General features: G+C 40.0%; 1 protein-coding gene and 1 non-coding gene across 5 annotated transcripts in view; one reads left to right on the plus strand and one right to left on the minus strand.

The window, feature by feature from the left end:
* Positions 1-11,281: 11,281 nt before the first annotated feature.
* Positions 11,282-11,353, minus strand: TRNAE-CUC (transfer RNA glutamic acid (anticodon CUC)). Its single transcript has one exon. It is a non-coding gene; the product is annotated as a tRNA-Glu (tRNA).
* A 9,856-nt stretch (positions 11,354-21,209) lies between these two features.
* The window catches only part of NCOA7 (nuclear receptor coactivator 7), a 154,507-nt gene continuing 148,168 nt past the window's right edge, over positions 21,210-27,548 (plus strand). Inside the window, exon 1 of one of the 4 annotated variants that reach the window (XM_047858763.1) lies at positions 21,210-21,617. The gene's annotated coding sequence lies outside the window, so the exon portion shown is untranslated. Of the gene's footprint in view, positions 21,618-21,743; positions 22,324-27,548 lie in introns of those variants that run through there. The other 3 variants (XM_047858765.1, XM_047858764.1, XM_047858762.1) reach the window with 3 other exon arrangements.

Consider the following 27,548-nt stretch of genomic DNA (forward strand, 5'->3'; position numbering starts at 1 on the left):
TCATTACATCATTAGGTCACATCACAAAGCAATTTCCATAAGTAAGACCATCAATTGCAAGAGACAGTGTTGGTTTAAGATCAGGTTTTTTTTTTTTTTGGTTTTGTTTTTTTTTTCTTAAGTTTACCTATTTTGAGAGCGAAAAAGTAGGAGTGGGACAGAGGCAGAGAGAGAGGGAGGGAGAGAATCCTAAGCAGGCTCTGTGCTAAAAGTGAGATCAGGGCTCAATCTCACTAACCGTGAGATCATGACCTGAGCCAAAATGAAGAGTCAGATGCTTACCCAACCAAGGCACCCCTAAGATCAGTTTTTAAGGAAAAGAATCACCACAACAGAACTTTATCCATTGATCATAAGACATCCCAATTTCTAGAGTTAAAAAGAAAAAAAAAAAAGGTACATCTTGGATTTGAGGCAATACTACAGTATAATAGTGTACTTAAGTACAAGTTTAAAAATCCATGGCTAGAGATGTACAGAGATTAAAATGTGGCTAAGTAGCTTACTTTAAAAATACCCCGGAGTGCCTGAGTGACTCAGTCAGTTGAGCATCCAACTCTTGATTTCGGCTCAGGTCATTATCCAAGGGTCATGGAATTGAGCCCCAAGACTGGCTCCAGGCTGAGCATGAAGCCTGCTTAAGATTCTCTCTCTCCCTCTGTGCCTCCTCCCTGCTCACACTCTCTCTCTAGAATTAAAACAAAACAAACTGCATCAGGATAGGGTCCTAGTCAAATTAAGAATCTGGATTAACTTTGTAAGCTTTATGATCTAAAGATAGATGTATTTTTAGCTTTTCATGTTTTTATTGCCCAGTGGGACTATTCCCAGTTCTGGTTTTACTGAAGAATGGAGTTTGACTTCCCCTTGTAATTCTTTTAAGATCTAAGCAATAACTGAGGTTGTGAATATTTCAGCAACTAAAACAAAATGCTACAGCAAATATGACATCATAAACTGTGACTATAGCTCATATTCTTTGGAAGGATAAGTCTTTGAAGTCAGATGGGAGAATTTAAAAACAAAAAAAGCCCCTTAGCTTGCATACACAATCTTGTATGAGGGACCAAAGGCATACGAGAAATGGCTCTCTAGGTACCAGGTGGTACTTTCTCCCTCTCTTTTGAAAGGAACAGACAGGAATGGGGTTGGTCAGGGAATTGGGTCCTCTGCTGTAACTGACAGAACCAGGCCAACCTAAGTCACAGATCTAACAAAGACAAAACGCGAATACTCACTGCAAATGCTGTTCATTGTTCTCTGTGCTAAGCTCTATGCTAAGTGTGTGAAATCTGTTGTCTCAGTGAAGCCTCATAACTGTCCTATAGAGCACATATATTATTATCTTTGCTTTATATATTAGGATTTGAAAAATAAGTGGTTGATTGCCCAAGGTTGCAACTGGTAGTTTAAGCTATGACTCAACCCAGGCTTGTCTGATTCTTCAGCCCATACCTTTGACCTCTGGGCTATGGCTTTTGACACTGCTTTTTTGGCCTCAGACTAACCAAGAATATTTCAACCTTCCTGGGATCATTTTGGATTATTGATAAGAGTAAATCTGTCTATAGTATTAGCATAAAAGCCTCTACCATCTTACGCTTTTTTTCTTTCTTTCTTTTTAATGTTTGTTTATTTTGAGAGAGGGAGAGAGAGGACATGTGCATGCCCGTGAGTGAGGAGTGGGGGAGGGGCAGAACGAGAGGGAGAGAGAGAATCTCAAGCAGGCTCTGCATTGTCAGGGCACAGCTGGACAGGGGACTTGATCTCACCATGGTGAGATTATGACCTGAGTCGAAATCAAGAGTCAGACAATTAACCGACTAAGCCACCCATGCACCCCTATCTTACCCTTTTAATATATGAAAGAATTAAAGAATAACCCCACTTTATTCCATTGTACAACATAAAAGGAAATAATTTTGGCAGTTTCCTAGTTTTAACTTTCAACTTTCAAGCAGGTCATACCTACCTTACCTTGATTGGTGACCTTAACCCTCAGTAATGTCTACCAAAGAATATCCTATAATCTCATTCAAGGTGATGGCAAAGGTGAAGTAAAATGGTGAAGTATTAAGACAAGGTATCTGGGGTCACCTGGCTAGCTCAGTTGGAAGAGCATGCTACTCTTGATCTTGGGGTTGTGAGTTCGAGCCCCACATTGAGGACAGAGATAAATAAAAATAAATAAAACAAACTTAAAAAAAAAAGATATCTGAGAAAATTGAGTTTGAAAAGAAACATTATACCTCAGTCTTCTACTGGATGTAAAAGATAGGTTTTTGGTGAGGGGGAGAATGCTGGATCATTCTGAATCCTTATACATTCCAGGTCATCATGTCATTAAACAACATTCTTCCTTTGGCCTAGAAAGACTTGCCCAGTAACCCATCCACTGTAACTGTAAATTATTAACAGGAAGGGATTTTGAACTAGCCTAAACCTTTTGGCCTACAGTTAAGCATGTTTTCCATAACAGTTAAGAGTTTATATGGGTACAGTTTTTAAAAAATCTTATAACTAGAGACATTTTTATATGCCTCTAAGTTCTTAGTCTTCTGGGAATTGAATATTCTGTTTCCTTGACCTCAGTTGTCATTCTGTTAGTCTGTGGGAATGAAGAGATTCATGCATATGAAATGGATATGCATGTAATAGAATGCCTTGTAAGCTTTTTTTTCTTTTTTTAAGGGACAAAATGAGGTTGAGTATCTTTGGCAAGTTAACTCTAAAGTTTCTTACATTAAGTGTGCATTGTAGTTTTGTGTTTTCATCGCAGTGATAACAAAGTCCCATTTTCTCATGTGGAAGAAAAAGTATTTCTCAAAGAATGGCTATTATTCATAATGTTTTACTTGTATAAGGGAATTTGTAAAATTTAAATTTTAAACCTTAAAATTTAAAACTTAGTTTTAAATTGCTCAAAAACTCATATAAAAGAGCTAAGTATTTTAATTGAGTTAACCCTGCCTTTTGTGATTATAAGCTATCAAGCTGAATATTATTTACCATACTGTGAAACTCTGCTTCCAAGATCTTTCATCACCTCTTTTTAAACCCTTTTCCTAATTACAGAGAACATAAATACCTTTTTTTTTTTCCGCACCAAAACAATCCAACTAGCTCTTTGTGTAGCTCTTTGTGTAGGCTTTCTCCTGGGCCAGCAATGGTTTCCCTCTCCCCTATCCTAGCCAGTCTGCCCCAGTACTCCTGCTTTAAATAGTCTTCTCTTGAGGTCTGGCAAGATGACAGAGATGTGTTTGTTCACAGTCAGGAGGGGAAAACACAGAGGCACATAGACCATATTCTACTCTCGTCATAACACATTTCTCTGTCATAGTCACACGCCACCTCCTAAACAGGAACTAAGCAAGGCACCCGTTTTTAAATTTTTGTCTCACAAGCAGCCACTGCTAAATTTATTTTATTGTCTTGACATCTTTCTGTCAGAAAGATAAGCACAGCACTGTACAAATGGCTGGAGATGGTAACATCACCAAACCCACATATAGCCTGGTGACCATCAGATAAGCTCAGTGGGCAAGATTTGCCTCTGATGAGAAACATCCTTTACCCCTACAGTAAGGAGGCTTGATAGGCCATGTGCCCCCTTTGAAGGTTCAGTAAGAACCCCTACCCTCAAGATACCCATAAGTTCATCACAGCTGACTCTTGAAGCGCAGGCTTAAGGCAAATGTGTTGCACTGAGGGAACAGACATAAACACCAAGTGCCTACTGAGCATGACTATCATCAGAATGGGTCCCAGCAATAAAACGATAAATTATCTGACCAACACTGACCAGTTCTCACAACAGAGAACACAATGCCTTTGATGTGACCATGAAACCTTGAGTATGCCCAAGAGCAGGAGCCACAGACAAAACAACACAGGAGCAATAACTCAATATAAATGCATTTAGCCACTTCTCCAAACAAGGTCCAACAGGCAGCTTCCTTGCTCTGGGTATCAGGAGCTTGAGACTAAGGAGAAACAAAGTTCACCATTGTTTGTCATCAGGATATGACATAGGAAGAAAAATGACAGAAGCTATTTGTTTGTTTCTTTAAAATGTATAGCTTAGGTGTTAAAATTCTGTAAGCATATCCTTTACGGATACAGCAAAAACATATTAACGAGGAGATGGTTTGCTTAATAGTGCGACTTGACAGCCATATCTAGGATAGTGCATGAGTTAAATGAAGTCTATTAAGCAGTTTTGTTTGTTGTAAGATGTGGGAGCTTATTAAAATTCCTATACTTATTCAATGGATCACTTAGAAATAACTTGAAACCCATATATATAATAACAAAATTTTCTCTACTTAATATATATGTCATTTTTTTAAATCTCAGTTCTTTAAGGAATATAATAAATAGTATGATGATTAAAAGGACAAATTCTGAAGTTGGATATATCAAGATAGGTCTTCAGATGTATTAATTGTGTGACTTTGGACAAATTACTGAATCTGTGTAAATTTTGTTTTTTAATTAGTAAAACAGGATTTAAAAACAACATCTATTTCACAAGAATTTTCTGAGAATTAAATGAGATAATCTTCATAAGATCTGGTACATAGAACACTATCAATAAATGGTAGTGTAGCTTATTAAAATTTAGTTTATTGAAAATGTCTTAAGATCCAAAATAAGTCTCATTCAGCCCCATTCACACAACTTTATTCAAATACATACCAAGGTAGTTGCCCAACACCTGTTCTTTTTGTATTAAATTATTTGCATGTACATTTTGCTTTATATAAATATATTTGCAGATTTACAAAATTTCAGGGTTAGAAGAACATAACCTAGACCAATGCTTCATTTTGCAGATGAAGAAACCTGAGGCCCAGCCAAATTAGATAACCTTTCCCACAGTCATGTGACCCAGATCTGATTTCGAATACAGAGTTCTTTTTAGGACAACATGACCATAAACATTTTCTTTCATAGCTTTATTTTTATTATTATTTTTTTATTTTAGAGAGGGGAGACAGCACAAGCAGGGGAGAGGGCAGAGGGAAGGAGGAGAGAGAGAGAGGGAGATATATATATATATATATATAGAGAGAGAGAGAGAGAGAGAGAGAGAGAGAATCTTAAGCAGGCTCCACATCAGTGCGTAGCCTGAAGCAGGGCTTGGTCCCACGACCCTGGGATCATGACATGAGCCGAAATCAAGAGTTGCATGCTCAACTGACTGAGTCATCCATGTACCCATCTTTCAAACCTTTCATATTTTAATTTTTTTTTCAACGTTTATTTATTTTTGGGACAGAGAGAGACAGAGCATGAACGGGGGAGGGGCAGAGAGAGAGGGAGACACAGAATCGGAAACAGGCTCCAGGCTCCGAGCCATCAGCCCAGAGCCTGACGCGGGGCTGGAACTCACGGACTGCGAGATCGTGACCTGGCTAAAGTCGGACGCTTAACCGACTGCGCCACCCAGGCGCCCCTCAAACCTTTCATATTTTAGATATGAAAGGTTTTTATTTTGTTATGAATGAGCTGAATGGGTCTATTGGTTTGTTAAGAAATCATGCTTTAATGCTTTCTCTCTTCAAAAACAATGGTTTTTAGACTGATTCAAAATAAATACAATGGAGTCATGTTTCTTTTGAAGAAAAATCTTGAATCTAATGAATATGGCTGAGATTGAAATTATATTACTGTCTTTAAATGGTGTTCTTCACTATCAGAAAGCAAATCACACAGACGTAGGTGAACAGAGCTGTGCCACTATCCAGCACCTAGGGCAGAATGTTTCTTAGACACTGCTAAAGCTACTGGTTTACCAGTGACAGGGCATGGGCTTTAGGCCGCTACACCCACTCTCCTCTCTGTAGCTCTCCAGTCCTCTTAATATGAAGACAGAATCCTTAATCTCAGGCTTTAAAGCCATGCAAGATCTGTCTCCTGCCCACTCCTTAGGCCCCTCTCACCTTATTTTACTACCTCTGACTTGCCATCCAGCCACAATGGCTTTCCTTCAGCCCCTGGCATTCTCCTTGCTCTCTCCTGATTCCAGGACTTGAATTTGTTCCTTCTACTCAGAACGTTCTGTTCTCTCCTTCTCACCTAGATAACTCATCATTTTTCAGATCTCAACAGATGGAATACTCTGCTCATATCTCCAACTGCCTTAGTGTAGAATCACATACTTCTTATAGAATCTGTCAGTTGCAATTTAAATTTGTGATTATATAATTATTGCCCGTCTTTACCACCATGCTAAAAGCCAATGGTAGTGACCGGTTTTGCTCATAGTAAGTCTCCAGGGCCTCTTTGACATATGTGTATTACAGAAAGAAATCTCAGTAAATATTTGTGGACATTGGTTAAATGAACAAATATATGACTGCCCGACTGAATGGAGAATGAATGAAGACACGTCATAAATTGGACCTGCATACTTGTTGTGTTGACTGTATTTGAATTGCTTCCCTCAAACTTTAATCTGATAGCACAGTATATTGGCAAGTAAAATCAAGCATAATTGATGAAATGAGAATAAAGAAGCTAAAGGAATAAAAATCCTCTGTTGCTCCCTAGGAATACAATAAACTCTAGATTTTAACTATACCAACATTGCCAAGCGAGAATGGGTTTCTTAGATTAAATACGTCCTAAATGAAATACTTGAGGCTATGGTGCCACCTTGTGGTGTATTTTTGCATTTATCATTTTCAAAATGCCTGGAACTTCCCTACTTAGAAAAGCACCATTATAGACTATAACTACTGAAAGGAGTGAGATTTTCCTTAACTAAATATTACTGGCATGCCATTATCCCAAAAAGTTTGCCCAAACATATCATTCATTCCTTTTTGCTTTTTATTTTAATTAAACATCAAATCGATGGAGGAAAATAGTATAATATATATATAAGTTATAAATAATCAAATGAGAATTAACAACTCTGCACACCCAGGTGAGCATTACCAGTATTTCAACATACTCCTGCTTATTTCATGCCAAATCCTTCCTCCATCTTTTCCATGAACCAGGAATAACCACTCTCCTGCTTTTCTTTAGTTTACCATCTGTGTATATACCAGTAAACAATATTTTTAATTTAGCATTTAAAGACTTAATAGAAAATGGAATAATTCTGTATTTCATTTGCTTTTAAAATTAAATCATATTTTTCTTGGCTTCATAATGTTGATAAGAGGAGTTGTAATCCATTTGCTTTCACTACACTGCAGTGTTTCATTTTATGATTATACCACAATATATTTAGTCACTCTACTATTCTTTTTAAAGCTTATTTATTTATTTTGAGAGAAACAGAGACAGTGTGAGCAGGGAAAGGATAGAGAGAGAAAATCCCAAGCAGGCCCCACACTGTCAGTGCAGAGCCCAACACAGGGCTCAAACTCACAAAACCACAGGATCCTGACCGAAAGCCAAGAGTGAGACACTTAACTGACTGAACCACCCAGGTGCCCTTAGTTCCTTGAGGCACATTTAGGTTGCTTCCAGTTTGAGTCCACTGTGATGGTGCCACAGTAAGCATTCTTCTATATATTCCTGAGGCACTTGTGAAAGGATTTCCCAGGGATTGTCTTGCTGTGTATGAGAACCTCCAACTTTACTAGATAATACCAAATTGTCTTCCAAAGTCATTTTATTGCACCAATTTACACTTCTGCCATTAGTGTGTAAGAGTGTCTATTACTCTATATCCTTGTCAGCACTCGATATTGTTAGATTTTTTTTCATTTTTGCCACTTTGATGGGTGTAAACAGAATCTTTTTTATTTTTTTATTTTATTTATTTTTTTAATTTTTTTTTCAACGTTTATTTTTGGGACAGAGAGAGAGACAAAGCATGAACGGGGGAGGGGCAGAGAGAGAGGGAGACACAGAATCGGAAACAGGCTCCAGGCTCTGAGCCATCAGCCCAGAGCCTGACGCGGGGCTTGAACTCACGGACCGTGAGATCGTGACCTGGCTGAAGTCGGACGCTTAACCGACTGTGCCACCCAGGCGCCCCGAATCTTTTTTATTTTAATTTTTATTTCCTGATTACAAAAGAAGTTGATACTTTTTAAAACCATTACTGGTCACCTGTGTTTCTTCTGAGACGTGCAAATTCCAGTCTTTGCTTCCTTCTTTCATTTATCCTCATTTGAAATACTCCTACGTGCCAAGTACTGACGTAGCCCACAGGATGCAAAGATGAATGTGACAAAGACCCTGCCTTCATGGAGCTTTTGGCTTACTATCACTTCAGAGCTTTTGGGCATCACACTAATTACCAAGACCAAAATACAGAAACAATTTTTGAGCAACTAATGATATGATTATCACTTTGCAAGGCAAACTCTGACCTTAAGGAATTTACAAAAACACAACTTATACAAAACTGTAGCAAATTATATAAAATAATATACATTATGTTACATATAGTATAGAAATTCAGAGGAAGTAATAAGTTGGGAGAAAAAGCTAACCAAGTAGGTCCATGGTTTAAATTGAAGTTGCTTTCCTTTTATGTAACTAATGTGAAAATACTATTTTTGTCTAGCCTACTTACTAAAGGAAGAAGATGAAAAAACAAGTCATTTTTTTTTTAATTTTAACGTTTATTTATTTTTGAGACAGAGAGAGACAGAGCATGAACGGGGGAGGGGCAGAGAGAGAGGGAGACACAGAATCGGAAACAGGCTCCAGGCTCTGAGCGGTCAGCACAGAGCCCAACATGGGGGCTCGAACTCACGGACCACGAGATCATGACCTGAGCTGAAGTCGGACGCTTAACCAACTGAGCCACCCAGGCGCCCCACAAGAGTCATTTTTAAGTCAATAAAATAATGATCAACATGGAGGTGTGGCAACTATGATTTTTAAATATATAAAAATAATAGTGAAGGAAAAAAACCACTCTCACAAATCAACATGCTTAGCCATAAACACAAGTACACTGTGTTTGCTGTTGAACTTATATCTTAACTAAAAGTTTTCCATGTATTTTTCTGGAATCTGGTAACCCCCACAAACTACTAGAGTTGATTTTCACTAAATCTGCCATGCAAAGAATTCAAGTATACCTTTAAAAGAGAACCTGAAATATCATATAATTCCTCTTTGCTTCTATGCAACATTCTCCATGAGCCACGCTATTTGTAAAAACTGGTCTAAAGAAGATAGTAATGTACCACCAGAAAATTTGTTGTAGTGTGGGGAGTCTTAAAGAATACAGAATTTAGGTTGGGCAAATCAAGTTGGAATCCTGGTTCCCCCACACACTTGTGTTATTTCAACTAAATTACAAAACTTTCTGAGTCTATGTTTCCTAAACTCCAAAGCAAGGATACTTGTGGTAAGAATTGACTCAGGGCACCTGGGTGGTGCAGTCGGTTAAGCGTCCGACTTCAGCCAGGTCATGATCTCGCGGTCCGTGAGTTCGAGCCCCGCGTCAGGCTCTGGGCTGATGGCTCAGAGCCTGGAGCCTGTTTCCGATTGTGTCTCCCTCTCTCTCTGCCCCTCCCCCATTCATGCTCTGTCTCTCTCTGTCCCAAAAAAAAAAAGAATTGACTCAATTATTATAGATCAGATGCTTAGTTCAGTGTTCAGAATCTAAAATAACTCATTAAATTGTGGATATCATTCAGATTGACTCAGTTTAATTCTTTTTCCACTTCTGTCAGTGGAAATACAGAACTGTGGTTCATATGGAAATAGAATTATGAGGGTTTCACATATATATGATTGTTTTCAAGTAAAGTCTTAGCAATCTATTTCTTGGTTTAATTGATTAAGTAATCCATTCATTTAGCACAACCATATGCTAAGCACTGTACTAGATGCTGGTGAAAGTCCTGCCCTTCCTTTCCCCCACAACCCTTGGTTCCTCCTTATATTTAGTTATGCATCAGCCCAACCCTGGATGGATGATGATTTTGTGTTTAAAATTAAATAATTTGACAAGCCCAGAAAAATATTTTTGGTATGCAGCAAATAACCTTTGCTTTCATCTGTGCAGGTTAAATACTTTCTCTTCCTTTACCTTTAAGAAACGTATTCATATGTGGAATATTCCTACAAATGGTCCTTCAGCATTTCCCCCGTTTCTCATAAGGACAGAACTGAGCACAATATTCTGGCTCTACAAAGCAGCAACTTTGTGCTATGTGTAGATAATGTGATACAGTGTTGCTGTGTCTAAATGATGATATTCTTTAGGAAAAGTGTACTTATTTGACTAAAAATAACAATAAAATAGGTGAAACACAATAAGGATGACACCAAGACTAAATAAAATGAAACTCCATTAAAAAACTAACCAACAAGAGAAATATGCTTTATCCTATTAAAGATAACAGTGCAGTTTCCAGACTCTTTCTTCTTCGGCTTATTTGAACCTTACTTGTACTGACTCTTCTCTAGACTTCCCTACTTAGTTCTGCTCTAGTGGAAGTCAAGCCTGCAAACTTTGGCTCTTTATGCTGCACTCAATCATCTCCTAGGAAGCATTTCCACTCTTGGGCCTTCAGTTCTCACCTCAGAGCTGAATCTCCTCAAAACCTATCAATATTAGTCAAAAATCTCACTCCCTGTACAGGACAAGTTCACTTGGATGACCTCTTCAGACCAGATCTAAATGTAACAGCGCCTCCTGCTTTGCCGTGCTCCCAACCAGCACCCTTTCCAAATTAATAGGCCGTAATCAAACCTTACTCATATTCTCCTTTGATTTCCTACACAACTGTGATAGGCAGTCTTATTTGCCAGTTCCTGGTGTGCTGGGGCCAAGGCTCTCCCTGCTCTGCTTCTGGACATTTCTGTTGTAATTATGTACAGAGGCCGTTCCGTGCTTTGCTTCTCCTCCCACAATGTGCTTGCACTCTAGTTTATTTAAGGGGACAGGCACTGCAAGAGGAAGTGTACCTCATTTCCCCACTCACCACTCTGCTTACTGTCTTCCTCTTCACCCACCCTCCTCTCTAACCAGGCTTCCCCTACTTATCTCACAGGACCTCCACCTTGTTCCCTTCCAACTCTCCAGTCCCTATGTGGGTAAGGCATCCTACCAGGGCCCCAGCAGGTGGAACCCAATGTTTACATTCTCCTATGTGCAACCGACCCGCAGGATGCTTTGAGGAGCAGGGAATGAACCTGTTGTACATGGGCTGGAAAAAAAGGCGTATTTTAAATCTGAGATCAAATAGCGTTTAAAAACGAATTCAATTTTTATGATTGAATGACACATCCGCGATAAAAAGCAGTTAGGATCGCAAAACTTTTTTAGTTTGTAGGAAAAAAGTAACGTTTCCCTGACCGGGAATCGAACCCGGGCCGCGGCGGTGAGAGCGCCGAATCCTAACCACTAGACCACCAGGGAGCTTGACTTACTGCGTTCCTGAAGTGTATTTGCTGCTTTAAAAATCTCTACGTAAATCTGGCCAGTAGAAAAGATTGTGACTCTAAGCCCCACCTACTTGGCTCGGGTTTGGAGTGTCAGCTTCCAAAACTGAGGCACAGTTTCTGCGCTCCGAGCCCAGCACCGAGGCAGCCCCTGCGGGAAAAAGCTGGAGCTTCCAACTCCAATCCTCTTCCGAATGCCCTGCTTTTCTTCCGAATGCCCTGCTAGAAAAGAGGTCCTGAAATTTCATTCTAATTATGAATGTCTGACTGTGTCGGTGCCTATACACAAGTTAGAGTACTGAAATGTTAGAGAACCTTGTAATTTGCTTTATTATTTTCTTAATCATCTAGCTGCTCTTTCTAAATCTAATCTTTGTCGCTTTCTGTCTTTCCCTCTCACGCAGATGTGAAGTGCCACTAAACACTGTACTCAATCTAGATTGTCACTGGAGGAGCGCATTTCACGTTGTCTTGGCGGGTTAGACACCGCACGCGTCCTTGGCACAAGGCACCGGCTCTAAAGCTGTAGGTGCCCAAGGGCCACGTGGCCTCTTAGGAAGCAACTATGTATCTATCCTGATGATGACTACTTACTTGGGAGTCAGGCTAACGAAGCCGAGAGAGCTGCGGGTGCCGTGCCTAGTGAAGAACCAGGGACAGCATCTGCACCCGGATCCACCAAACCTTGACACCCGCTGTGTTTCCATTATGCTTTGCTTTTGTTTTTTGTTTTTTGTTTTTTGTTTTTTTTCAGTGTTATTATCTGGGCAATTGCTTCATCTCTCCGCGTTATGCTCGAGACGCGGCCAAGAAATGATGCAATTACCAGAGGAGTAAAGAAACCTTACAGCCCATCCTCGATTCAGAAACCCTCTTGAAATACGAGCAGAAGGCAACAGGATGTAACTCCTCTTTGAAGTGCCAACCGTTGCAGTTGAACAAATGTAACCCAAGAGACCCTGCTCCGTTGCAAGATGGAAGGAGGCTTACGTAAAACATAATAAATTCATAATGAACTTGCTCACAACCCGCGGCGCCACTGTGAGTTCCAGCGGGCATCCACCACCGCCAGAATCTGGGTGAGCCTGTGCTTGGATATTGTTTCTTGTCTTCAGCAACTCAGAGGTGGTTTAGATTGTTGATAAAATTTGTCTACACTTGTTTAATAATATGCAAACAGGAAGATAAAAGGATTTTTCAGGTCTGATAAACATGGAAATATCACAACTAATTTTTAAACTTAATTATATTTTAGGACACACACCTCTTTCCTATATCAAGGACTTTTTAGGAAATCAAGTTCGGTAGGTGGAGCTCTTATCTTGGAAGTGGGGATTACCAGAATTTAGTAGCAAAGGGTATGGTTCTGAATTAAAAAGATAAAGCAGATATTATTTTTAGAATAATTTTAAGTTTTAATAGGGTTAGTCACAATATGCTACAACAGGACAAAAAGGTACAGTGAAAATCACCATCCCTCTCTTTTCCCCAGCCAGTAATTTCTTTTTCCCAGAGATAACCAGAGTTAACAGTTTCTTCTATATCTTCTAGAAACAGTCTATGCATGCACAAGTGAATGTGTATTTTTTCCCAACTTTTTATCTTGAAAAATTCCAAACCTACAGGAAATTCCAAGTGTAGGAAAATGAACACATATATGCCCTTCATCTGCACTTGTGCTCCCCAATTTAGTAAGATGAGCAACGTGTGACTATCATGCATTGAAATGTAGCTAGCACAAACTTCGATGTTCCATAAGTGATGAATGCCTGCTGGTTTTTTAAGCCTTAATATGAAAAACAAAATAATGTAAAATACATCATTAATAATTTTTATGTTGAGGGGTTCCTGGGTGGTTCAGTTGGTTGAGCAACCAATTCTTGATTTAGGATCAGGTCATGATCCCAGGTGGTGGGATCGAGCCCCGCCTGGACTCTCGGCTGGGCCTGCTTAGGATTATTCTCTCTCTCCCTCTGCCCCTCTCCCCACATTTGTGCATTCATTCTCTCTCTCTCTCTCTCTCTCTCTCTCTCTCTCATAAAAAAAAAGTAAAAAGAACAATTTTTACATTGATTACATTTTCAATTAGAAATATATTGGATTCATATATTAAAATTTCACTTTATTTTCACTTTTTAACGTATCTACTAGAATATTTAAAATTGTGTATGTGCCTTGTATTGTATTTCTATTTTACAGTGCTGATCTAGAGTCACCAGCTGTTAATATTTTGCCATATTTACTTCTCTTGATCTTTTTTCTGAAGCATTTTAGGTTAGTTGCAGACATCATAACACTTTACTTTTAAATACTTTATCATCTATTTCCTAAGAACAAGCAATACAACTATCATACTTAGGAAATTTACTTTTTTAATGTTTATTTATTTACCTTGAGAAAGAGGAAGAGAAAGCAGGGGAGGGGCAGAGAGAAGAGGAGAGAGAGAATCCCAAGCTGGCTCTGTGCTGACAGCCCTTTGTCCTGGGGCTCTGAGCTGAGCCAAAACCAAGAGTCAGATGTTTAACTGACCAAGCCACCCAGGCACCCTGGAAATTTAAATTTAATACAATATTATTATTTATTATACAGTTAATAATCAAAATTTTCAATTGTCATAACAACACTTTTTGTATTTTTTCTTTTTACCCAGGATGCACTCAAGGATTATACAGTACATTTAGTTGTCACGTTTCTGTATTCTCCTTTTTTTAATCTGGAACAATTCCCCACTTTTTTTTTTTAATAATATTGACCTTTCTGAATAGTGAAGGACGGTTGTTTCAGAAAGGCCCTCAATTCAGAGAAATATTTATTTTGACAAGAACCTTAGGTGATGTGTTCTTCTCAGTGCATTACATCAGAATGTGCATAATGCTGATCTATCACATTATCTTTCATGATCAATGCTGTAGCAGAATAATGGCCCCCATGGGGATGTCCCTATTCTAATCTCCAGAACACAAAAATGTGTTACCTCACGTGGCAATAGGGACGTTGCAGATGTGATGAAGTTAAGGGTTTTGAGACACAGAAAATTAATCCTGGATCATCTGAGTAGGCCCAAAATTATTACAAGCGTCCTTATAAATGAAGGAGAGAGGCAGCAGAGTTAGTGATCTCTATGTGATCAGAGGAAAACTCACCCTACCTTTCCTGGCTTTGAAGAGGGAGGAAGGAGACCCTAAGCTGAGGAATACAGGTCCCCTCGAGCCTCCAGAAAGAAAACAGCTCTGCCAATACCTAGAATGAGACTCAGGTCAGACTTCTGGATCACAGAACTGTACGATAATAAGTTTGTGTTGTTTCAAGCCCTTAAGTTTGTGGATTTTTTTTTTCAGCAACTATAGGAAATATACAGTAACTCTGAGTATTTGGCTAAGGTGTCCACCATACTTTGAGAATGTATGAATCTTCTGTTCCTCAGCAAACTTTCACCTGATGGTTTTAGCATCCACTGACAATCTTTGCTTGAATCAATTACTACCGTGGTGATTGCAAAATAGTGTTATTTTATCATTCTCATGTAAACAATTTCCCATTCTCTCCTTTCTCTTTTTATTCTCTATTTAATTTTTAAATATCAGTTTGGACTCATAGTCTTTTTCTGTTTTTGTGCTTTTATTCAAGGTATTATAATCCATCACTGTCATTTTTCTTAATAATTAAATTGTCCCAAATTTGGCCAGAAGGAGTCCCTTTAAGTTGGCTCCTGTATTCTTTTGACATGTCACCCTAAATTTTTGAGCACTTCTTTATTTTCTGTCACAAGATGGTCCAGGCACACTCTATACTTTATAGACTGACTTAGGGAGAATTAAGATCTTCATGCATATATCTTTTCTTTTTTAATTTCTTTGTCTTATTTTTACACAAAGAGGAACGTACTCTACATACTTTACATAAGTTTTTTAAAAATACCTTTTGAAGTATATTTCAAAAATTCTTTAAAAAAATTTTTTTTTCATGTTTATTTATTCTTGAGAGAGAGAGAGAGACAGAGACAGAACGTGAGCAGGGGAGGGGCAGACCAAGAGAGGGACATAGAATCTGAAGCAGGCAGAGCATGACACAGGGCTCAAACTCATGAACCGTGAGATCATGACCTGAGCCAAAGTCAGACGCTTAACTGCCTGAGCCACCCAGCCCCCCCCCCCCAAGGATGTCCATTCTTTACATAAAAAGTTATTCATTATTTTTGATAACTAAATAGTATTCCACTGTTTCAATATTTTCTTAAAGCCATTTCATACTGGTCATTTGGATTATTTCCAATCTTTTGCTTTCACCAAAGTACTAAAATGAATGACTTGGCCCAACCTAATTTAGCATTTCGATTTTATTAATTTTTCCCAAAACAACTCAACTTACAGAGTACCAATTTCTGATTTGAAAATGTTGTTATATATTGGAAGAAAAATCATGGCATCCGATTCAAATTCACTTATAGTTATAATTTATTGACAATTTTAGTTTTCAATTTGATTTCAACCTGACTCAGCTATTCTTCTTAAGTTCATTAATTTATGTATTAAAGAGATATTTATTGACTAATATATGTCAGGGACTATATTAGGCACCAAAGATATCAAGGTAAACAAAATGGGATTCTTGACCTTGACGTTTAGTCTGGTGGGGTTCAAGTAAATAAGTAATTACAGTAGAGTAGTGAATAGTAAAACACAGGTATGATTATATTTTAATAAATTTATTTAATATATTAAAAATACACCACTCATCATGCATACTTTGCTGATGGGAGTGTAAAATGGTACAGTTACCCTGGAAAATAACTTGGCAATTTCTTATAAAACTAAACATGCACTTACCACATGACCCATCAGTTGTACTCTTGGGAACTTATCCCAGAAAAATGAAAACTTGTGTTCACACAAAATCTTCCCACAAATGTTTACAGCAGCTTTTTAATAATAGTCCCAAAGTGGAGACAACAGAAAGGTCTTTCAATAGGTGGATGGTTAAACTGTGGTACATCCATAACATGGAATACTTATCAAAAAAAGGAACCTGCTCTTGATCCACATAACACCTTGGATGGTTCCCAAGGGAGTTAGGCTGAGTGGGAAAAAAAAAAAAGCCAATCCAAAAGGTTACAGATGGTGTGATTCCTTTTACTTTTTAAAAATTTTATTTATTTACTTTTGAGAGAGAGAGGGGAGTGGGGAGGGATGGAGAGAGGGAGAGAGAGGGGGAGAGAGAGAGAGAGAGAGAGAGAGAGAGAGAGAGAGAGAGAGAGAATCCTAAGCAGGCTCTGTACTGCCAGCGCAGAGCTTGATACAGGGCTTGAACCTATGAACCATGAGATTATGACCTGAGCCAAAATCAAGAGTTGGATGTCAAATGACACTAGCCACCCAGGTGCCCCTGGTATGATTCCTTTTATATAGCACTTTTGGAATTATAGAGATGAAAAGGGATTCGTGATTTGCAGGAATTAGAGATGTGGTAGGGAGGAGGATGGATATGACTTTATAAAGGGGTAGGTAGTGGGAGCTTTGTGGTGCTAGAACAGTCCTGTGTCTTATTGTGGTGAGTAGAATAATCTGTACAGATGATAAAATTGCTTAGAACACACACACACACACACACACACACACACACATGAGTGTATGTAAAACTGATGAAATATAAACTTGAAAGATCATACCAATATCATTTTTCTGGTTTTGATATTGTACTGGAGTTACCCAAATGTTGCCATTGAGGGCAACTGGGGCCAGTGGGGGTGGTTGGAACCTGAGACTTCCCTACACATTTTTTCCAACTTTTTATGAATCTACAATGATTTCCTTTGAAAAAACCCTATTCAGCTTATTGCACTCTAAATTTCTTTCATCTAACAAAGTCAAACAACAACTACCAGTTCAGTTTAGGGATTCATTTCAGAATTTTAAATGATATCTTAGCTACAATGTCTTTGCACCAGCTTATTTGACTAAGTTTTTCAGAAAATGTAAAAAATATGTAATGAATTCTCAAGCTACTCTACAGACTATTTTTAGCAGAAACAAGACAGAGGAAAGTTTCCAAGAGCAGATACTTATTAGTGAATTGTGAATAAAAGAAAAGGGCAAATTTATTGGGCTTAATCTAAGTAATCAACCGTAAGTTCTATGTGCTTACGGGCACCCGGACAGCAATCCATTTCTATATACATCAGTATTTCTTTCTCAATACACTCTGGCAGGCTCCTCCTTTCAAGTGACAAGGAGATTTTTACCTCTGCTTTAGATTTTATGACAAGCCGAGAAAAGCACTGAACCATCCACAAAAGGACCATCCACAAAAGGACCTATTGACATTTTTCTCAAAATTCAAGGTGGTAATCCACGATGATCTGTACCAATGACACCAGTTGTAAAAATGAACCACTGCCTTCAACACTATTAAATCGTGAACTCAATTCTATCTCTGTAGGTCCAGGATAACTACCACAAACATCCAGAGATGACATTAGTATTTACCTCCTCTGGAACCCCTGGGTTCCAACCAACCTAAGTCAGGTGTGTGAGAGGAGGTGCTTCTGTGCGAGGAAAAGGATAGGTTTAACTACTAAAGAGTGAAACTGCTTGGTGATAGTAGACCGAACTCATCACCCAATGCACAAATCTCCTCTCCAGGCCCTTATGGAGAAAAATTCCAAAGGAGTTTCAATTCTTTCAGTAGTTGTAAATTCATTGCTTATCCAGGGAGCTTTTCATTTTAGCAAAGTGCTATTTGCTGATATCCTGGAATTCCAGTGCAAGGAAATGTAACCAGTGTAGCATTTAAAAACAGACACACTAGCCATGCTTCTTGATTACAAAATTATCTTTAGATATATATGTAAGAAAAATACTGTACACATTTGCAGTAACAGTTTCTATTGTTTGGTAATGTTTCCCAAAGCCCTCCAGGAAGTTGCTTGGGAGAACACCTAATGCCTGACTGCAGGGATCCAGTTGCCCCCCCACTGGTCCAATTTCTATCCTGTGCAGCACAAAAGAGGAAGGCTAGTGAAGTGACCCCTCTTTTCTTCTGTTAAGAGCTAAAGCGATCTCTGCCTCTCCATATCTACTCCAAAGTCTCATCATACAGGGTTCTTTATACCAAAAAAAAGCAAGATGACAATTCCACCTAAATTGCCCTACAATGGCCAACAGAGGTAAAAAGGATGTTTTTCATATTTCACAGAGGCCCTCATAGCCATAAAATTAGTGTAGCACTGTAATTTTTCATTAACTCAACATTTACCAAGCACCTACTAGCCAGGTACATGAGGAGTGCCAGGGATACAATGAAAAAAGCAACCAACCAACCAACAAAAACCTTTACTATAGTAATGTATATTATTAAAGTAATAGCTAACTTTTCTTGAAGGTCACATTCTAAGCATCATTCATGCATTACCTCATTCAATCCCTCTATCCACCTTGTAAAGTTGATACTATTATCATCCACCTTTTACAGATAAACCAACAGCAGTTAAGTAACATATGCAAGGTCAGCACAGGTAAAGCTATAGTCTGAAGTCAGTGCCTGAATTCCTAGAGATTACCATGTTCTTAAGAAGTACACATTCTAATGAGGTTTGATCTTTAGTGTACTAATATTTCTCAAATGATTAACTATTTCATTTTATCTCTCAATTAAAATTTCACCTTCTATTTATTTATGTTTTATTTATTTATTTTTAAATGTTAATTTATTTTTGAGAGAGAGAGATTGAGAGAGAGAGAGAGAGAGAAGGAGGGTGCAGAGAGAGAGGGAGACAGGGTCCCAAGAGGGCTCTGCCCTGACAGCAGAGAGCCCAATGTGGGGCTCAAACTCACAAACCATAAGATCATGACCTGAGCCGAAATCTGATGCTTAATGGACTGAGCCATCTGGGGGCCCTTCACCTTCTATTTAGAGCAGCACTCTCCAGAATAATTTTTTGTAATAATGGAAATATTCTATTCTGTCCAAAAGAGTAGCCAGTAGCTGTGTTTGGCTTTTCAGCACTTGAAATGTGGCTAGTTGAATGAAAAAAACACATTTTTAATTTAAATTTAAATGGCCACAGGGCACCTGGGTGGCTCAGTGGGTTAAGCAATAGACTCTTGATTTTGGCTCAGGTCATGATCTCACATTTTGTGAGATCGCAAGCCCCAACTTGGACTCTCAGAAGGCTCTGGGATTCTCTCTCCCTTTCTCTGCCTCTCCCCTCCACCCCCCCTTGTGCTTTCCCTTTCACTCTCTCAACATAAATAAATAAACTTAAAAAAAAATAAATTGAAGTGGTCACATGTGGCCAGTTTCGGACAGCACACATCTAGAGGATAAGGAAATGATTTTATTTCTTCTGGTTTCTCTATAAAGACAGTGCTTAGGCCAATCAATAAATGCTAAGTTAATGAAAAAGAGCTAGTGAAGAATATTTAAGGGGGAATTTTCTCTCCCTCTAAGCTGAGGAGCACAAATCTTTATTATACCAGGACTTCCACTGTGATGTTATAATAAGTATATGATACAGTATGCAGTCCTAGAGAAGTTCATAAAGATATGAAAAAAGATACTTAAGTTACCTTCAGTGCATTTGAAAGGCTGACATTTTATAATTGATGCTTATTACTTTTAAAATATATACTCAGTTATATCTTTGTCTAATAAAAAAAGATCACCAGGTGCCTGGGTGGCTCAATCAGTTAAAGCCTCTGACTCTCGGTTTTGGCTCAGATCATGATCTCTCAGTCCGTGAGTTTGAGTCCCACATCAGGCTGTGTGCTGACAGAGCAAAGCCTGCTTGGGATTCTGTCTTCTTTTCTCTCTGCCCCACCCCCCCCAAATAAATAAAAATAAACGTGAAAAAATCACTAGTTTCTTGAGAAAACATAGGAATGTATATAAAGAAAAAAAAAAGGAGACTCTGGGTGGCAAAAGAATGGAGTCAAGAATTTCAGCTCAATGAACATTTCTGCAAATGTCCTACACACTGCGTTCTAAGCAAACTTCATAACTTTTGTTAGCGTGAGCAACTGCTAAATCCTCATTAGGTGACTTCACTCTGTCACTTACACATCACAGACACATAAACATTTCTATAAACATAGCTGGGTTATTCTAAATCTGGGGGCAAAATACCATGACCAATAATAGGTATCTTTTGGATATGAACTGGGGCTCTAGATCAAAGTCGTCTAAGTGGCCAAGTCATGTGTCAGTGTTTCCTGACTCCTAAGCAGTTCAGCTGCCACCCTCCTCCACATGCTCAAGAAATCTTCCAGATTTTATCGGTTTGTACCGCTATGGAACATGTCTTATCGTTGCCCATTTAAAAAAAAAAAAAAATTAACCTTAGATTTCCAAATCATAAAAGCACCGATCAAAGAAGTGTGAGAGTGGCTCAGTTTCTCTGGAAAGCCCAAACAATGTTCTTTTGATTCAATAAAATCAAGTCTTTGTAGTGTAAGTGGAATTTTCCCTTGAACATAATTAGCAAATCACACAATGCCTAAAGATGTAAACCGGAGGCCCCATTTTATACATGTTCAGTGCAGAATTGAGCGATTATTCCGTTTCTCGCAAGATAGTATAACATGACCTACTTGCAACTGAAATCCAAAAGCCACCACTGTTAAATGCTTGGCTCGGCCTTTGAGGAGAGGCTGATACAGCATCAACAGCATCAACAACCCAGAGGAGGCCACTATCTAGTGGGCCTGTGTGTACGGCCTCTGACACACCAATGTTATCAGGCCAGCTGCAGACTCTGCCGTGAGTTGTATTGTGTGTGTACAAGGGTAATCCTCAAGATCAAATCCTCCTAGTCATCTTGCAGTGCTGGTCATGGGACCACAGAGGAAACAGCTCCCAAGTGGGGATGGGAAGCTCACGGGCACTGCCCCGCTGCTGATGCAAATCCTCCCCCCAACCAAGGCTCTCTCGGGTCTCTGCCAAGTGTCGGCCTGGAGGGCCCAACTGCTACGTCCCGACCGCTGTAATGATTATAATTTGGCAGCATCCGGGATGCAGTACCAGGAACGGGAACGGGAGGGGGAGGAGATGGTGGGCCCCTTTGCGAAACGTAACGCCGGAAAGGACAGAAGGATGAATTAATTGTGGCCAGTAGCCCCCAAGCTGGAAGGAAACTCAAGGTTTTAAGGCCCGGGGAGACGCTTTATAACTTCGGCTCTGCTCTCAAAGCCTCACTTGGAGCGCGGTGCCACGGCAGGCCAGCTGTAGGGGATGCGGCCCGGGGCGAGGTAAGAAGACCCTCCCAGGCTCCACCATCCGGCGTCCGGCCTCCAGGGTAGCAGCGACCTGGCTCTCGGAGGCGTCACAATGGGCCGAGGCCTGCGGAGGCCGCGCGCGCAGCTCCCCGGGGCGGAGCCGCGCGGCCGGGACTGGGGCTGTGCCGGGGCAGCGGAGGCTGCAGCAACCGGGGGTGGCCAGGGCGCCCAGCCTTCCAGCTCCGAGGTCGCCGTGGCGGGGAGGATGCCGCAGCCCGAGCCGCGGAGCCCGGCCGCCGAGCTTTCTAGCCCCCGCCGCCGCGGAGGGGCGCAGAGCGTGGCGCGGGCCGGGCGGAGCTAGAGGCGGGCGTCTGCACCGCGTCGCGCCACCCGCAGTTCCCCGCCTCCGGCCGGGCCCGCGAGCCTGTCGCGGCCGATGCCCTGACCGCGGGCGCAGCTGCAGGGTTGGCAAGGCGCCGCGCCCGGGAAGAGGCCTGAGGAGTCCTGGCGGCGCCCGAGTCCATCAGCTCCGGACGCCGGTCCCCTGGGGCACGCGCCTCGCCGCTCCTCCCTCCCGTCCCTGCTCCTCCTCGCCGCACGATCCTCCCCCGACCCCTCCTTCCACCCACCCTAGAGGATGCGCTCCCCCGCGCCGAGCAGCAGAGGCCACCGCTCCCAGAAATGCGTGCGCCCGATCCCCTTCTCCCGGACCCGCGGAGCCGGCGCCCCCGCCCTGTAGGTAGGTGGGTGAGGCGGGGACCCGCTCTCGCAGCCGCCCGCAGCTGATGCTGCCGCTGGGGAGAGGCGGGCAGCCGGGGCCAGGACCCGCCAAACTTGCCTCCTGCCCGGGCTCGGCAGAGCCCTCGGAGGTGTGCTAATGGCGCTGGAGGCAGACCTCGTTAACCTGACAACCTCTTGTGGAGCTCGGAAGGCCGAATGGTGGCGAAGGAGAGCTTGACCCTTCTCCGTTTACCACCCCCCCCCCCCTTCCCCAGCCCCGGCGCGGTGGGCTGCGGGCGGGGGTGGGGAGGGCCGGTGGGCTCGTGGCTTATTTGGGCGGTGGGGGCTGGGGGCGTACCGTTGTATTTTCAGCAGCTCAGGTGAAAATATGTCACCGTATTTTTTCGGCTGGATGAGCAGATGCGTTCTTCCTGTTTTAGCCAAACGTGTAAGCACGCAAAGCGTTATTTTAGCGGCACGTAGAAGTAGCGGTGGATTTTTGTATATTTCAGAACTGGCTGGCTGGTATATAAAATTGATGGCTCAGTCCCCTACAGTCAACATTTTAGGGCCAGTTAGGGAAGGTCAGATTATTATTCCAGAAGTCAGATTATTCCGGACGTAGATGAGGCTGGGGTATTCTGCTGCTTACTCGTGGAGCTTCCTGCTTTCCTAAAGCGATGTGCTTTAAGAGTGGCAAGTTTGATACAGGTGTCGGGAGTTGAGAATCTGCTGGAAGGATGCACCCGGGCGGCCAGCAGAGGCAGTCTTGGGCGCAGCCTAGCTTCCAGCTAGGTGTTACGGTTTGTGTTTTGGTTTATGAATTCTTTCTTTTCTCCCAAGTGTGAAGTTCATACATCAGGGCTTTGAGCACGATTCTCTCTTCTCGGGCTGTCCTTTAAAAAAATAATTTTATATTCAGCAAGAAGCTTTAGAGTTTTGGAAAGTAGATCGTTGTGAACTCCAATTTTATATTAACGTGTTAAGTAAGGTTTAGAGCTTTGGAAAATGAGCCGATGTCAGCTCCAGGAGGACAGAGTCTTCATCTTGTTCAATTCTGTAATGCAATGCGTCTGATGGATAATGGGCGCTCATGAGTTATTTGTTGAATGAACTGTGTTTTAAGCTTCATCTAAAGACAGTTGAGGATTACATGTATTTGTCCTGTGGCTTTTGAAGTTAACTGGATTTTAAAAATTGCCTCTTTTACAAAGAGTTCAATTAAATTCTCTTAACAGTTTTAAGTATGAATTTTGGCATTCTCAGGACCACATGCTATCCTTCTTTAATTGTGTTATTAAATGAGGTAATTGTCTTCCACTCCTAATATAAGTGCATTTCATTCTAAGCTTGCAGATTTTTTAATGTCGTTGATAATCAGACATATTTCTAATAAACTCTCAAATACAATTTCAAAAATACATTTCATGTTTAAAAGAAAATTATGTTACTCCAGAGGTAACAGTGATGTGGTTAGTAAATGACATATTAACTCTGGTTGATTTGAGTTGTTGTGGATGATCTAATTATATTTTATTACAGGTAAAGGTAAAAATAAAGCATTTAGAAGTGTCTGTGACTCCTAAGTGTTTCAAAATATATGGTATACCCATTTTCAACTGTATAGGTTTTCCTCAGTATATAAGCATATTGATTTCCAAATTTGTCAAATTTTGGAAATCAGAGATTTTGAAGATCCCATGTCTTGATGCTTTTAAATTTTGTGTTATCTTGGAAGAATCAAGGATAACTGTATCATATTTCATTGGCTATGTTTTTTCACTATGAAATTTCCTGTTTTGATTTTGTTTTTATTTTCCTGTTATATAAGTTTTATGAGTCAGTCAGTATTAACCTCTTTTCAGTAACTTTATTTAACACAATTATCTGGGAGTAGTCCAGTCATTTATTTTCTTTTTTTTTTCTTTATTTTTTTTGTCATTAAAAAAAATGTTTTTAAGATTTTATTTTTAAGTAATCTCTATACCCAGCTTGGGGCTGGAACTCACAACCCTGAGATCAAGAGTCGCATGGGCCAAGAGCCAGCCAGGAGCCCTTTTTTTTTTTTTTTTGTCATTTTAATACCTCATCACTATCCTCACTACATACTACCCAAAAAGCTTACTTTCATAAAACTATGGTAAGCCACAGTTTATTACTATTGCTCTGCAGCCTAGTTGGGCTCTTCCTAGATGGGGAGGAAATCAGATTTCTATATAAAAGATGGTAAGATTGGGGGAACCAATTGCGAGAGGGAACATATGAAAAATATTATGATTTATTAAAAGGAAGCAAAAATCCTCCCCCAAATAAAGATAATTCTATTTCATATCTTTGTAATCAAGAATATTGAGCAGGTAATTTACATGGCTTTTACTCGTTCACTTTAATTTCTCAAAAGAGCCCTCACCTATGGTTACCTAAACTCTTTTTACTTTGTTGCAGATAATAAACACTTATTTGTTCATTTGACAAATAGAAATTGAGTGCTTAGGCTGTGCTGACACTCTTGGCCTTGAAATCATCAAGTAAGAGCTAGTTTTTAATCTCAGAATGGGAGAGGCATTTTTCTGTGTGTCCTGCATCCAAATGCGCAATGTCTCTGATTGGATGACTCACAGGGCCCTATCTGGTCAACCCCCAACACCCTGCCCCCATATGCACTACTGGAATGCAATTCTAAGACTCAGTATACTCTCTCCTATCTTTCTGTATCTTTCCCAAGATTTTATTGCCAAAATTTCTATCCCTTCCTTTCAAAATGTTATTGACTGTCCCTTTTTTTTTTTTAATCACAGTTCTTTTGTATCCCAGCCCATAATTTTTGTAGTTGTTCTTTACATCCAGTGATATCTACCCAATTTATATATGTTGGAACCAAAATTGTTATGGTTGCAGAAAAAGTATGGAAAAGAAAATTTGTATGACCTTGAATTTCAAATATGGGGAACTGGTGGTTGAAGAATAATTGTTGTCTATTAATGTCCTCTGAACAATGGCATAGAATGCCTTTGTACATACCAGAGAATATCAGTTGTCTGCACAAAAATTTGATCTGAATCTCAACTGGGAGAAATGACGCGTACAGAAGGTTGGCAGAATAAAGGCCATTAAGTCCACATATTCCATTCCAATTCTAGGTGTTAGACCAGCAGTCGAGCCAGATTTTCAGAAATGATGTGGTTTGGTTACCTTGTTTTGCTTCCTTTGCACCCCCACCCCCTCGGTTGTGCTCACGCTGAAGGATTCTGCTAATAACAGCAGTCACAAGAAACCTGCTGTTCTGTTACTTAGGAGTTGCGGTTACCAAGATCATGGTTCCTTTTGCAGCTCTTGTGTGAAGACCCAGGCAAGTTCCATTTAGTGATGAATGCCAAAGAAAAACTTTACTTCCCCTGCACCATTATTATGTCTTTTTTTCATCATGCAAAACTAGGATGACATAATTGATTATATTTCCCTTTTTGATTTGGCAACATACAAATGCAGAATCAAATTTGCAATTTTAATAACCCTGTAAAAACTTATGACCTAATATTGATGTTCTGACTTTTCCTTGGTATTGGGCTTCTGTTCTACCTTGTTTCTCTTGATTCTGATTTTTATATAATTATATTTTCCCACTTTATTGAATTTATTATTTAAAGCTGACTCACATCCTTTGTGAAACAAGGCAAAACATAACACACAAAACCAAATGAAAACATTTGCAGAATTGATCTCTGGACACATATGTTTTTGATTAACAACTTAATTCCATTAAATATCATTTGAACAAGAATTGAAAGTTTAGTATATTTGAGCTTATACAGCCAAATGGAAAACAATGTGCCTTAGCTTAGCAAAACTAAATTCCTCTTATTTATTTATTTATTTATTTATGTATTTATGTATTTATGTATTTATTTTTGAGAGAGCATGAACAGGGGAGGGGCAGAGAGAGAGGAAGACACAGAATCCAAAGCAGGCTCCAGGCTCTGAGCTGTTAGCACAGAGCCTGATGTGGGGCTCAAACCCACAAACCATAAGATCATGACCTGAGCCAAAGTCAGTCCCTTAACTGACTGAGCCACCCAGGCGCCCCAAAATTCCACTTATTTATATTTGAGTTTATATAGCCAAATGGAAAACAATGTTCCATAGTTTTGCAAAACTAAATTCCACCTACTTTGTAACTATTAAATTCATGTCCACTTACCACTTATTTAAAATTGGTAAAACCATTCAATTTAAGTCAGTTATTTCTGGAGTATCTGGCTCATGTGTTTTGTTAGGCTGAACAGGAGATTTATTCCTCCTAATTTTTAGAAAGTTATTTTAGCCAAAGAGCTACCCTAAACTAGCTTAACACTCATCATAGTGGACCTCAAATCTGACCTCTTTCACATCAGTAATTTATTTGATTCATCTTTGTTTTAATAAATCAGATTAATAGATTCTTCTAGAGCCTCTCTTATTTACCAAAAATTTAAAAGATCAAGCTGAGTTAATTGACCAAACCTTCTTGATTCTGATATTTCAATAACTACCTGTTAAGTTGGTTGAATTTAACGAGGTAGTTATTTACATTTATATGATGCCAAGTTCAGTTTGATATGTTTGTCACCCAGGTCAACAGATAGATTGGTCCTTCTTAAGGTGCAGTCCAGGAGCCTTTGGGGCAAAAATAATCTGAGTTGAAAAGTGCACTTTGAGGTGCGCTTGGGTGTCCCAGACGGTTGAGTGTCTGACTCTTGATTTTGGCTCAGATAATGATTGATACCAGGTTTGTGGGATCAAGTCCTGCGCAGGCTTTGTGCTGAGCGTGGAGCCTGCTCAAGATTCTTTCTCTCTTTCCGTCTGCCCCTCTCCCCCTGCCTGTCTCAAAAACAAACAAAAAAGTACAACTTTAACCATTAGAGTGGTTTGGAGAGAGATGTGGGCAGATTTTTACATAGAAGCATTTCATTTCAATAACCTATATGTCTTTTTAAAATTTTATTTTAATAGTAGATAATACCTTTAAAATTTTTTTTTAATGTTTATTTATTTTTGAGAGAGACACAGAGCGCAAGCAGAAGAGGGGCAGAGAGAGAGGGAGACAGAATCTGAAGCAGGTTGGGCACAGAGCCCAACGTGGGGCTCAAACTCATGATCTGAGCTGAAGTCGGCTGCTTAACAAATTGAGCCACCCAGGCGCCACCCTTTTTTGATTCAAAAGGTACAAATGGTATATAATAAAAGGACTCTCTCATCCTCTTTCCC

This window comes from Prionailurus viverrinus, chromosome B2 (assembly GCF_022837055.1).
Source record: "Prionailurus viverrinus isolate Anna chromosome B2, UM_Priviv_1.0, whole genome shotgun sequence".
NCBI lineage: Eukaryota > Metazoa > Chordata > Mammalia > Carnivora > Felidae > Prionailurus > Prionailurus viverrinus.